The 8184-nt window shown below is 63.5% G+C and overlaps 2 non-coding genes across 2 annotated transcripts; both read right to left on the bottom strand.

Annotated features, from left to right (window-relative positions):
* Positions 1 to 1450: 1450 nt before the first annotated feature.
* On the bottom strand, positions 1451 to 1569 carry LOC131873123 (5S ribosomal RNA). The gene has a single exon (XR_009371158.1). It is a non-coding gene; the product is annotated as a 5S ribosomal RNA (ribosomal RNA).
* A 5916-nt stretch (positions 1570 to 7485) lies between these two features.
* LOC131873120 (5S ribosomal RNA) lies at positions 7486 to 7604 on the bottom strand. The gene has a single exon (XR_009371155.1). It is a non-coding gene; the product is annotated as a 5S ribosomal RNA (ribosomal RNA).
* Between the last annotated feature and the right edge of the window lie 580 nt (positions 7605 to 8184).

Below are 8184 nucleotides of genomic sequence, written 5' to 3'. Positions count from 1 at the left end.
TTTGCCCCGGGTGCGCACCTCGCGTGCACCTTCGCCGCGGTGGGCACCTTGGCTGGGTTGGGCACCATTGAGCGCTCCGAAGTGTGCTCCAAGGTGCGCACCATGGCCCTCCAAGGTGCGCAGCATGGCGTGCACGAAGTCGGAGCCCGGTTTGCCCCGGGTGCGCACCTCGCGTGCACCTTCGCCAGGGTGGGCACCTCGGTGCGCACACCTTCTCAATGTTTTCTTGCCTTTTCTGGAAATTGGTGAAGGCAGCGCATCAAAGGTGCGCACCTCGGTGTGCTCCGAGGTGCGAACCCGAGAGCGCTCCGAGGTGCCCACGAAGTCGAAAGTCGGGTTAATTGCATTGTTTTCCCCGGGTGCGCTCCGAGGTGCGCAACATCGGTGCGCACCAAGGAGGGCTCCGAAGTGTGCTCCAAGGTGCGCACGATTCGGAGCTCGGTTTGCCCGGGGTGCGCACACCTTGGCTGGGTTGCGCACCCTTTGTGCGCTCCAAGGTGCGCACGAAGTCGGAGCTCGGTTTGCCCCGGGTGCGCACCTTCGCCAGGGTGCGCACCTTGATGCGCACGCCTTGGCTGGGCTGCGCACCTTGGTGGGCGCCATGGTGCGCACCTTTCGTGCGCTCCAAGGTGCGCACGAAGTCGGAGCTCGGTTTGCCCCGGGTGCGCACCTTGGTGGGCGCCATGGTGCACTCCGAGGTGCCCAAGATTGGTGCGCACCAAGGAGCGCTCCGAAGTGCGCTCCAAGGTGCGCAGGTGCGCGCGAAGTCGAAAGTTGGGTTAATTGTCCGGTTTGCCTCGGGTGCGCACCTTGCGTGCACCTTCGCCAGGGTGGGCGCCTTGGTGCGCACACCTTGGCTGGGCTGCGCACCCGGGCGCGCACACCTTGGCACCCGCGTTTCCTTCATTTTAAATTTTTTTTTTTTACAATCTCTCAAGTGGGAAATTCTATAATCTCAACTTTTTTTGCCTTTTCAGGAAACTTTTGAATGGAGCGCATCATTGGTGCGCTCCGAAGTGTGCTCCAAGGTGCGCACCTCTGGTGTGCTCCAAAGCTCTCTCTAGCTGCGTGCACCTGCCCCGGCCGCGCACCCGGCCCCGCCCAGCTTCGCTCACCTGTCCCGGGCGTCTGGTGCGGAACCTTAGAGTAAGAAACATCACCGTGCACCTTGGCCAACGTGCGCGACTCGACCGAGCGCGCACTGGCCGAGGTGCACACCGATTTCACCTGGGTGCGCGCGCAGCACCTCGGGCGCACCGGGGTGCGCGCACAACGCCCGGGTTGCACCGTGGCCTGTGTGCTCGGGGCGCCTCGGGTGCGCGCTCGGTGTCGCCCCCGCGCGCGCGGTAGTGCGGGCAGCGCACCCCGGCCCGGCCCGGCCCCGACGAGAACGCAAACGGGCAAAAGGTTTATTCAAATAGCATTGCGACGCCCGGCGAAAAACTAAAAAAGGGTGCAACACCGGGACTTCCCGGGAGGTCACCCATCCCAGTACTACTCCGGCCCAAGCGCGCTTAACTGCGGAGTTCTGATGGGATCCGGTGCACTAACGCTGGTATGATCGCACCCGTTATGAGCTTGTCGCAGTGTGTACTTAGCAAACCGCGACCCACGTGCGAATCCACCCCGGCCACCCACCCCCGTCGAGGTGCACACCCTCCCTCGCGAAGTGCGCCCCGTTCGCCAAGTGTGAGCCCTGCCCGGGTGCGCGCACCTTGCTAGGGCGTCGGGTGTGCACCCGGCCCGGCCTACGTGCGTGCACCTGGACGGGGCGTCGTGTGCGTGCAGTGTCCCGTCTGCAACGCGGTGCCCACACACCACCTCGGGCGCAACGACCTGCGCTCACATGTGGGCCGAGTGCACCTTGGTGCATGTTCGGGGCGCCTCGGGTGCACGCTCGATCTTGCCCCGGTGCACCAAGGCGCTCGGTTTGCCCCGGGTGCGCACTTGGTGCAAGGTGGGCACCCAAAATAGGGATCAAGCACCAAAACACAAGTTTCGGGATGCAAAATGGGACCCAAGGACCACAAATGCGTTCCAAGACCCATGATGGGTCCACGAGAACAAAAATGTGTTCCGAGACTTAATAAACAAATATTGGGTTTTAGGAGAAGAAACATGCTCTGATGCCCAAAACGAGAATCGACCCCGAAAAGGCCACAGGCCAAAAGTGGGATGCGAGACAAAAAAAAATGGGACCCGAGGACCAAAATTGGGTTCCCAGGTCGAAGACAGGGCAACCGGACAAGAAACGACCTCTAAGGCTCGAAATGAGTCCCGACGACTAAAACTTGACAAGAAGCACCCATCAGGCACCCAACTCGACACCCATGGGATGCCGACCCACCCGGGCTTCCACCTAGCACACCTTGGCACCCACCCACCCTCGCACCCAACCTCGCACCCAACTTAGCACCTTTGAACCCACATTGGCACTCACCCTGACCCTGGCACCTTGGAACCCACATTGGCACTCACCTTGACCCTGGCACCCACCTTTGCACTCACCTTGGGACCCACCCTGGCTCCCACCTCGGCACCCACCCAGACACCCACCTTGGTTCCTTGGCACCCACCTTGGATCCTTGGCACCCACCCCGACACCCACCTTGGCACGCAACTTGGCTACTTGCCACCCACCTTGGCTCCTTGACGCCCACCCCGACAACCACCCCGTGACCTACCCTGGCTAGGGTTGGTGCACACCCACCCTGGTGCCCACCTTGGCACCCACCCCATGACCCACCTTGGCACGCACCTTAGTACCCACCCCGTTACCCACCCTAGGACCCACCCCGTGACCCACCTTGGCCAGGGTGGGTGCCTTGGTGCGCACAACTTGCCTGGGCTGCACACCAGGGCGGGCTCAAGATGGCACCCGCGTTCCGTTTTTTTCACTATCTTTCAAAACGGAAATTTTAAAATCTCGTTTTTTTTTTTTTTTTGCCTTTTCTGGAAATTAGTGAAGGCAGCGCATCAAAGGTGCGCAATGCTGGTGCGAACCCGGGAGCGCTCCGATGTGTGCTCCAAGGTGCGGCGTGCACGAAGTCCGAGCCCGGCTTGCCCCGGGTGCGCACCTCGCGTGCACCTTCGCCGGGGTGAGCACCTTGGCTGGGTTGCGCGCCCTGGTGCGCACCAAGGAGCGCTCTGAAGTGTGCTCCAAGGTGCGGCGTGCACGAAGTCGGAGCTCGGTTTGCCCCGGGTGTGCACCTCGGGTGCGCACCTCGCGTGCACCTTCGCTGCGGTGGGCACCTTGGCTGGGTTGCGCGCCTTGGTGGGCACCATGCAGTGCACGAAGTCGGAGCCCGGTTTGCCCCGGGCGCGCACCTCCGCCAGGGTGGGCACCTTGGTGCGCACAACTTGCCTGGGCTGCGCACCAGGAAGGGCTCAAGATGGCACCCGCGTTCCGTTTTTTTCACTATCTTTCAGAACGGAAATTTTAAAATATCGTTTTTTTTTGCCTTTTCTGGAAATTAGTGAAGGCAGCGCATCAAAGGTGCGCAACGCTGGTGCGAACCTGGGAGCGCTCCGATGTGTGCTCCAAGGTGCGGCGTGCACGAAGTCGGAGCCCGGTTTGCCCCGGGTGCGCCCTGGTGGGCACCATGGTGCGCACCAAGGAGCGCTCCGAAGTGTGCTCCAAGGTGCGGCCTGCACGAAGTCGGAGCCCGGTTTGCCCCGGGCGTGCACCGCGGGTGGGCACCTTGGTGCGCATGCCTTGCCTGGGCTGCGCACCAGGGCGGGCTCAAGATGGCACCCGCGTTCCGTTTTTTTCACTATCTTTCAAAACGGAAATTTTAAAATCTCATTTTTTTTTGCCTTTTCTGGAAATTAGTGAAGGCAGCGCATCAAAGGTGCGCACCTCGCTGCCCACCACGGTGCGCAACGCCGGTGGGCACCCGGGAGTGCTTCGAAGTGTGCTCCAAGGTGCTGCGTGCACGTTGTCGGAGCCCGGTTTGCCCCGGGTGCGCACCTCGCGTGCACCTTCGTCGGGGTGGGCACCTTGGCTGGGTTTGCCCCGGCTGCGCTCCGAAGCGGGGTTATTGGAGCGCCGCCTCTTTTTTTGTCGGAGCGTTTGGTGGGGTTTCTCGCATTGGCTCTTCCCAGGCCCGGTTGCCACCCTGGCGCGCACGAAGTCGGAAGTAGGGTTAATTGCCCGGGTGCGCACCTTTGCCAGGGTGGGCACCTTACCTGGGCTGTGCACCAGGGCGGGCTCAAGATGGCACCCGCGTTCCGTTTTTTTCACTATCTTTCAAAACGGAAATTTTAAAATCTCCTCTTTTTTTTGCCTTTTCTGGAAATTAGTGAAGGCAGCGCATCAAAGGTGCGCACCTCGCTGCCCACCTTGGTGTGCTCTGAGGTGCGCACCCGGGAGCGCTACGAAGTGTGCTCCAAGGTGCGGCGTGCACGTTGTCGGAGCCCGGTTTGCCCCGGGTGCGCACCTCGCCTGCACCTTGGCCGGGGTGGGCACCCTCGCTGGGTTTGCCCAGGGTGCGCTCCGAAGCGGGGTTACTGGAGCGCCCCCTCTTTTTTTGTCAGAGCGTTTGGTGGGGTTTCTCGCATTGGCTCTTCCCAGGCCCGGTTGTTGGGTGCGCTCCCACCCTGGCGCGCGCGAAGTTGGAAGTTGGGTTAATTGCCCGGGCGCGCACCTTCGCCAGGGTGGGCACCTTGGTGCGCACACCTTGGCTGGGCTGCGCACCAGGGCGGGCTCAAGATGGCACCAGCATTCCCTTTTTCTCACTATCTTTCAAAACGGAAATTTTAAAATCTCGTTTTTTTTTGCCTTTTATGGAAATTAGTGAAGGCATCGCATCAAAGGTGCGCACCTCGCTGCCCACCTTGGTGTGCTCCGAGGTGCCCACCACGGTGCGCTCCGAGGTGCCCACCACGGTGCGCAACGCCGGTGCGAACCCGGGAGCGCCCCGATGTGTGCTCCAAGGTGCGGCGTGCACGAAGCCGGACCCCGGTTTGCCCCGGGTGCGCACCTCGCGTGCACCTTGGTGCGCACACCTTGGCTGGGTTGCGCGGCCTGGTGGGCACCATGGTGCGCACCAAGGAGCGCTCCAAAGTGTGCTCCAAGGTGCGGCGTGCACGAAGTCCTAGCCCGGTTTGCCCCGGGTGCGCACCTTCGCCGCGGTGGGCACCATGGCGTGCACGAAGTCGGAGCCCGGTTTGCCCCGGGTGCGCACCTCGCGTGCACCTTCGCCGGGGTGGGCACCTCGGCTGGGTTGCGCGCCCTGGTGCGCACCAAGGAGCGCTCCGAAGTGTGCTCCAAGGTGCGGCGTGCACGAAGTCGGAGCCCGGTTTGCCCCGGGTGCGCACCTTCGCCGCGGTGGGCACCCTGGTGCGCACCATGGCGTGCACGAAGTCGGAGCCCGGTTTGCCCCGGGTGCGCACCTCGCGTGCACCTTCGGCGGGGTTGCGCGCCCTGGTGCGCACCAAGGAGCGCTCCGAAGTGTGCTCCAAGGTGCGGCGTGCACGAAGTCGGAGCCCGGTTTGCCCCGGGTGCGCACCTCGCGTGCACCTTCGGCGGGGTTGCGCGCCCTGGTGGGCACCATGGTGCGCACCAAGGAGCGCTCCGAAGTGTGCTCCAAGGTGCGGCGTGCACGAAGTCGGAGCCCGGTTTGCCCCGGGTGCGCACCTCGCGTGCACCTTCGCCGCGGTGGGCACCATGGCGTGCACGAAGTCGGAGCCCGGTTTGCCCCGGGTGCGCACCTCGCGTGCACCTTCGCCGGGGTGGGCACCTCGGCTGGGTTGCGCGCCCTGGTGCGCACCAAGGAGCGCTCCGAAGTGTGCTCCAAGGTGCGGCGTGCACGAAGTCGGAGCCCGGTTTGCCCCGGGTGCGCACCTCGCGTGCACCTTCGCCGCGGTGGGCACCATGGCGTGCACGAAGTCGGAGCCCGGTTTGCCCCGGGTGCGCACCCCGCGTGCACCTTCGCCGGGGTGGGCACCTCGGCTGGGTTGCGCGCCCTGGTGCGCACCAAGGAGCGCTCCGAAGTGTGCTCCAAGGTGCGGCGTGCACGAAGTCGGAGCCCGGTTTGCCCCGGGTGCGCACCTCGCGTGCACCTTCGCCGCGGTGGGCACCTTGGCTGGGTTGGGCACCATTGAGCGCTCCGAAGTGTGCTCCAAGGTGCGCACCATGGCCCTCCAAGGTGCGCAGCATGGCGTGCACGAAGTCGGAGCCCGGTTTGCCCCGGGTGCGCACCTCGCGTGCACCTTCGCCAGGGTGGGCACCTCGGTGCGCACACCTTCTCAATGTTTTCTTGCCTTTTCTGGAAATTGGTGAAGGCAGCGCATCAAAGGTGCGCACCTCGGTGTGCTCCGAGGTGCGAACCCGAGAGCGCTCCGAGGTGCCCACGAAGTCGAAAGTCGGGTTAATTGCATTGTTTTCCCCGGGTGCGCTCCGAGGTGCGCAACATCGGTGCGCACCAAGGAGGGCTCCGAAGTGTGCTCCAAGGTGCGCACGATTCGGAGCTCGGTTTGCCCGGGGTGCGCACACCTTGGCTGGGTTGCGCACCCTTTGTGCGCTCCAAGGTGCGCACGAAGTCGGAGCTCGGTTTGCCCCGGGTGCGCACCTTCGCCAGGGTGCGCACCTTGATGCGCACGCCTTGGCTGGGCTGCGCACCTTGGTGGGCGCCATGGTGCGCACCTTTCGTGCGCTCCAAGGTGCGCACGAAGTCGGAGCTCGGTTTGCCCCGGGTGCGCACCTTGGTGGGCGCCATGGTGCACTCCGAGGTGCCCAAGATTGGTGCGCACCAAGGAGCGCTCCGAAGTGCGCTCCAAGGTGCGCAGGTGCGCGCGAAGTCGAAAGTTGGGTTAATTGTCCGGTTTGCCTCGGGTGCGCACCTTGCGTGCACCTTCGCCAGGGTGGGCGCCTTGGTGCGCACACCTTGGCTGGGCTGCGCACCCGGGCGCGCACACCTTGGCACCCGCGTTTCCTTCATTTTAAATTTTTTTTTTTTACAATCTCTCAAGTGGGAAATTCTATAATCTCAACTTTTTTTGCCTTTTCAGGAAACTTTTGAATGGAGCGCATCATTGGTGCGCTCCGAAGTGTGCTCCAAGGTGCGCACCTCTGGTGTGCTCCAAAGCTCTCTCCAGCTGCGTGCACCTGCCCCGGCCGCGCACCCGGCCCCGCCCAGCTTCGCTCACCTGTCCCGGGCGTCTGGTGCGGAACCTTAGAGTAAGAAACATCACCGTGCACCTTGGCCAACGTGCGCGACTCGACCGAGCGCGCACTGGCCGAGGTGCACACCGATTTCACCTGGGTGCGCGCGCAGCACCTCGGGCGCACCGGGGTGCGCGCACAACGCCCGGGTTGCACCGTGGCCTGTGTGCTCGGGGCGCCTCGGGTGCGCGCTCGGTGTCGCCCCCCGCGCGCGCGGTAGTGCGGGCAGCGCACCCCGGCCCGGCCCGGCCCCGACGAGAACGCAAACGGGCAAAAGGTTTATTCAAATAGCATTGCGACGCCCGGCGAAAAACTAAAAAAGGGTGCAACACCGGGACTTCCCGGGAGGTCACCCATCCCAGTACTACTCCGGCCCAAGCGCGCTTAACTGCGGAGTTCTGATGGGATCCGGTGCACTAACGCTGGTATGATCGCACCCGTTATGAGCTTGTCGCAGTGTGTACTTAGCAAACCGCGACCCACGTGCGAATCCACCCCGGCCACCCACCCCCGTCGAGGTGCACACCCTCCCTCGCGAAGTGCGCCCCGTTCGCCAAGTGTGAGCCCTGCCCGGGTGCGCGCACCTTGCTAGGGCGTCGGGTGTGCACCCGGCCCGGCCTACGTGCGTGCACCTGGACGGGGCGTCGTGTGCGTGCAGTGTCCCGTCTGCAACGCGGTGCCCACACACCACCTCGGGCGCAACGACCTGCGCTCACATGTGGGCCGAGTGCACCTTGGTGCATGTTCGGGGCGCCTCGGGTGCACGCTCGATCTTGCCCCGGTGCACCAAGGCGCTCGGTTTGCCCCGGGTGCGCACTTGGTGCAAGGTGGGCACCCAAAATAGGGATCAAGCACCAAAACACAAGTTTCGGGATGCAAAATGGGACCCAAGGACCACAAATGCGTTCCAAGACCCATGATGGGTCCACGAGAACAAAAATGTGTTCCGAGACTTAATAAACAAATATTGGGTTTTAGGAGAAGAAACATGCTCTGATGCCCAAAACGAGAATCGACCC

The sequence above is a fragment of the Cryptomeria japonica genome, unplaced genomic scaffold, assembly GCF_030272615.1.
Source record: "Cryptomeria japonica unplaced genomic scaffold, Sugi_1.0 HiC_scaffold_1071, whole genome shotgun sequence".
NCBI lineage: Eukaryota > Viridiplantae > Streptophyta > Pinopsida > Cupressales > Cupressaceae > Cryptomeria > Cryptomeria japonica.
This window is presented reverse-complemented; position numbering and strand designations above follow the sequence as displayed.